At 37.4% G+C, this 5322-nt stretch overlaps 1 protein-coding gene across 1 annotated transcript in view; it reads left to right on the top strand.

Annotated features, from left to right (window-relative positions):
- Window positions 1-5322, top strand: part of WDR7 (WD repeat domain 7) — a 419729-nt gene that overhangs the window by 258877 nt on the left and 155530 nt on the right. The gene's annotated exons all lie outside the window — the stretch shown is intronic.

Here is a 5322-nt window from a genome sequence, read left to right as displayed (position 1 = left end):
CGGGTGTAGGCCACCATGACTGGGTAATTTTTGTATTTTTCGTAGAGACGGGGTTTCCCCATGTTGGCCAGGCTGGCCTCAAACTCCTGGCCAGAAATGATCCACCCACCTCAGCCTCCCAAAGTGCTGGGATTACAAGCATGAGCCACCACTCCTGGCTATAACTTTACAATTTAGAAAACACTTTCTTTCCTGTCTTTCATTTGGCCTTCAAAATAATAAACTTAAGACTTCTTGAAAGTGACTCAGCCAAAAAGTAGTAAAACCTAAACCTGAACTCAAGTGTCTTGCGACCTGAGAACCATTTCCCTTCTCCACCTGGGCACATTACTCTCCCTCTACGGCCAACAACTACATGCTTACTGGCCCCTACCTCCCCACTCAGGCTTATTTATCTTTTCTCAAGTTCTTCAAGATCCCTGCTATCCAATCCTAAAACCCTGCTCAAATCTCACCATTTCTACAAAGGGCTCTTGAATTAGTTTAGCTTATCTGTCACTTCAGACAGCCCAGGACTTAACACATGTAGAGTAGGTCCTTATTTAGAAGCTTGGCATTAGACTTTAGAGGTTAATGAAACTTTGACATGATTTGGTATGGTGGCTTTCAAACTTTGTTGCTCAATATCTCCCTGAGAGTGTCAAGAAATATCTAATCCTTTGCACATTTTATGTTGACAGCAACAACTTTTTAATTGCAAAATGTATTTTCACAGTATCTTGAGGAGATTGTGAATATTGATGTTTAAGAATAAAACTTATGGCTCTTTCTAATATATTCAGTAGGATATTTAACTATTTCCTATCCATCATCATCAATTTTTAATAAATACCTGAACAAACTTCTCATTAAAAATCAGAAATCTTAAATCCTTGATTATTTTCTTTGAAGTGGAAATTTCTACCCTCACCGTTTTAGGGAAGGAGTTCATTAGCAAATTTAGCACCCAGAAATCAATTCCTTTAAACTACCTAGGTCTTAAAACTATCTGTGCTTCTAAAACTATCTATTCCTTGAAACTTTTAAGATACTCCCATTTGAAGAGGGTTACCTATTTTGAAGACCACTGATTAAGTCTAATACGTTTTGTGTAATTTCTCAACACCATCCTTTTGTATTTGATATTTTCCTGCAAGGAAAGTGAAAATAAATGCTGTTTCCTTTAGAATTTTTCCATTGCTTCGTACAAATATCTGTATAGAAATGTAGGAACATGGTAAATTAATGAATTGCTGATTGGTTGCGTTCAGGCTCCGGGCTGGATGCTGGGTAGGTTAGTTTATATCTCATTAGCCTAGTTATGTAAAAGAGTACTGTTGTCATCACTTTTCTAACCACAGTTTATCTTTATGCAAAATACTTTTATTTGTGAATTAGCTTCTATATGATTTTTCTTTTAACTGTAATAATTTTATTTTTTAAATTTGTATCTGTTTACAGATTTTTTAAAAGTTCATTTAATCTCTCAGGTTTTTTTTTTTTTTAATTTTCAATAGGTTTTGGAGGAATAAGTGTTGTTTGGTTACATGAATAAGTTCTTTACTGGTGATTTCTGAGATTTTGGTGCACCCATCACCCTAGCAGTGTACACTGTACCCAGTGTGTAATCTTTTATCCCTCACCCCCTCCCACCCTTTCCCCTGAATCCTGAAAGTCCATTGTATCATTCTTATGCCTTTGCGACATCATAGCTTAGCTCCCACATATGAGTGAGAACATATGGTGTTCGGTTTTCCATTCCTGAGTTACTTCACTTAGAATAATGGTCTCCAATTCCATCCAGGTTTCTATAAATGCCAACATTTCATTCCTTTTTATGGCTGAGTAGTATTCCATGGTATGTATATATACCACAATTTCTTTATCCAATCATTGATTGATGGGCATTTTGGCTGATTCCGTATTTTTGCAGTTGCGAATTGTTCTGCTATAAACATGGGTGTGCAAGTATCTTATTCATATAATGACTTATTTTCCTCTGGGTAGATACCCAGTATTGGGATTGCTAGAGTAAGTGGTAGTTCTACTCTTAGTTTTTTTAAGGAATCTCCACACCGTTTTCCATAGTGGTTGTACTAGTTTACATTCCTACCAGTGGTGTAAAAGTGTTCCCTTTTCGTAACATACACAACAACATCTATTATTTTTTGATTTTTTGATCATGGCCATTCTTACAGGAGCAAGGTGGTATCTCATTGTGGTTTTGATTTGCATTTCCCTGATAATTAGCATTTTTTCGTATGTTTGTTGGCCATTTGTATATCTCCTTTTGAAAATTGTCTATTCATGTCCTTAGCTGACTTTTTGATGGAATTGTTTGTTCTTACTGATTTGAGTTTCTTGTAGATTCTGGATATTAGTCCTTTGTCAGATGTACAGATTGTGAAGATTTTCTCCCACTCTGTGGGTTGTCTGTCTACTCTGCTGGTTGTTTCTTTTGCTGGGTAGAAGCTTTTTCGTTTAATTAAATTCCATCTATTTATCTTTGTTTTTATTGCATTTGCTTTTGGGTTTTTGGTCATGAAGTCTTTGCCTAAGCCAATGTTTAGAAGGGCCTGAGAACCACACTCCCATCCCCCACTGCAGCCGCAGCAAGCCCCGCCCAAAGAGAGTCTGAGCTCAGACATGCCTAATCCTGCCCCAACCTGATGATCTTTCTCTACCTGCCCTGATAGCAAAGATAAAGGACATAATCATTTGGAAGCTCTTGGGGCCTACCTACCACCTGATCCTCCCTATACTACCACAGCTGATGCTCTCTTGAAAACACCACCTCCTGGCTAAAAGCCAAACAACACAAAACTGGTGCAATAAAACTACAACTAAGGACACTCACAGAGTCTGTTTCACTCCCTGGCCGCCTCCACTGGAGCGGGTGCTGGTATCCAAGGCTGAGAAACCGAAGACGGTTCACATCACAGGTCTCTGTGCAGACACGCCTCAGTCCCAGCCCAGAACCTGGTAGCTCCTCTGGGTGTCTGAACCCAGAAGAGAAATAACCACTACAGTTTGGCTCTCAGGAAGCCACATCCACAGGGGAAGGGGGAGAGCACTACATCAAGGGAGCACCCCATGGGACAAAAGAATCTGAACAGCAGCCTTGAGCCCCAGATCTTCTCTCTGACATAACCTACCCAAATAAGAAGGAACCAGAAAAACAATTCTGATAGTATGACAAAACAAGGTTCTTTAATACCTCCAAAAGATCGTACTAGCTCACCAGCAATGGATCCAAACCAAGAAGAAATTTCTGAATTGGCAGAAAAAGAATTCAGAAGATCAATTATTAAGTTAATCAAGGAGGCACCAGAGAAAGGTGAAGTTCAATTTAATGAAATAAAAAAAAATTATATAAGATATGAAGGGAAAAATCTTCAGTGAAATAGCATAAATAAACAATCACAACTTCTGGAATGAAGGACATGCTTAGAGAAATGTGAAATACACTGGAAAGTCTCAGCAATAGAATTGAACAAACAGAAGAAAGAACTTCAGAACTCGAACACAAGGTTTTTGAATTAACCCCATCCAACAAAGACAAAGAAAATAATTTAAAAAGTTTTTAAAAATGAACAAAACCTCCAAGAAGTTTAGCATTATGTTAAATGACCTAAGACCTAAATTACCTCTTCTGGTTAAACCTAAGAATAATTGGTGTTCCTGAGGAAGAAGGGGAATCTAAAGGTTTGGAAAACATATTTGAGGGAATAATTGAGGAAAACATTCCCACCCTTGCTAGAGATCTAGACATCCAAATACAAGAAGCTCAAAGAACACCTGGGAAATTTATCACAAAAAGATCATGACCTAGGCACATAGTCATCCGGCTATCTAAAGTCAGGATGGAGGAACGAATCTTAAGAGCTGTGAGGCAAAAGCACCAGGTAACCTATAAAGGAAAATCTATCAGATTAACAGCAGATTTCTCAGCACAAGCCCTACAAACTAGAAGGGATTGAGGCCCTATCTTTAGCTTCCTTAGCCAATTAGCGGCCAAGAATTTTGTATCCAACAAAACTAAGCTTCGTAAATGAAGGAAAGAGAAAGTCTTTTTCAGACTAACAAATGCTGAGAGAATTTGCTACTACTAAGCTAGCACTACAAGAACTGCTAAAAGGAGGTCTAAATCTTGAAACACACCAAAATAGAACCTCCTGAAAACATAAATCTCACAGGACCTACAAAACAAAAATAAATTTAAAAAAAAAACAAGGTATTCAGGCAGCAAGAAGCACAATGAATAGAATAATACCTCATATCTCAATACTAACATTGAATGTAAATGGCCTAAATGCTCCACTTAAAAGATGCAGAATGGCAGAATGGATAAGAATTCACCAACCAAGTTTCCGCTGTCTTCAAGACACTCACGGAACATGTAAGGACTCATATAAACTTAAGCTAAAGGGGTGGAAAAAGATATTCCATGCAAATGGACATCAAAAATAAGCGGAAGTAGCTATTCTTTTATCAGACAAATTTTAAAGCAACAGCAGAAAGACAAAGAGGGACATTATATAATGATAAAAGGACTTGCCCAACAGGAAAATATCACAATTTTAAATATATATACACCTCACACTGGAGCTCCCAAATTTATAGAACAATTACTACTAGAACTAAGAAATGAGATAGCAACACAGTAATAGTGGGGGACTGGGGGACTTCAATACTCCACTAACTGTGATAATTTTATTTGAAAATTGTTACTACTATCACTAGAAAAAGAGGAAAGAATTAGGGGGAAAGAGGGATTTGAAAAGCCGTGACAGAGTAGAAACAGATTTTTCAAAGAAATCTTGGGAACTGAAGGGCCTTAATACTGCTCATTTGGATTGGATTGTTAAAAGACAGGAAGCGGAACTATATATATGTAAGGGGGTTCTGGAGTGTATTTCTGGCCTGAGCTCAACCTGGGCTGAACTGCACTGTGGGGAGGGACTTTTGCATGGTTTCTCCTCAACTTTCCCAATGAAGATAAATAAAATTTATGCAAACCTTTTAAATATTTCAGTGTTTTTGAACCTGGCCTGTTCTTTGAGCATTTTGGATAAAGGACTAGATATGAGAAGAGAAGACTGCAATGCTTCTTAGTAAATTCTATTTATGAGAGATTTTGGGGAGTTTCTAGCAGGCAAGGAATAGTGTATCAGGATGAATGATATAGTACCTCGTAGAACCAATTTAAAATGTGTAGAATGTCCTTGATATTTTTTTTCCTTTCTTGTTCTTAGCCTATTTTATTTGAACTGTTATAAAAATATTTTAGAAGTAATCATGGATTTGCTTTTAACTTTATCCCATTAACCTTTTTTTTTTTTT

The sequence above is a fragment of the Mandrillus leucophaeus genome, unplaced genomic scaffold (assembly GCF_000951045.1).
Source record: "Mandrillus leucophaeus isolate KB7577 unplaced genomic scaffold, Mleu.le_1.0 Scaffold124, whole genome shotgun sequence".
In the NCBI taxonomy this organism is placed as follows: Eukaryota; Metazoa; Chordata; class Mammalia; order Primates; family Cercopithecidae; genus Mandrillus; species Mandrillus leucophaeus.
Note: the sequence above shows the minus strand (reverse complement) of the source record. Positions and strands in the feature narration are given on the sequence as shown.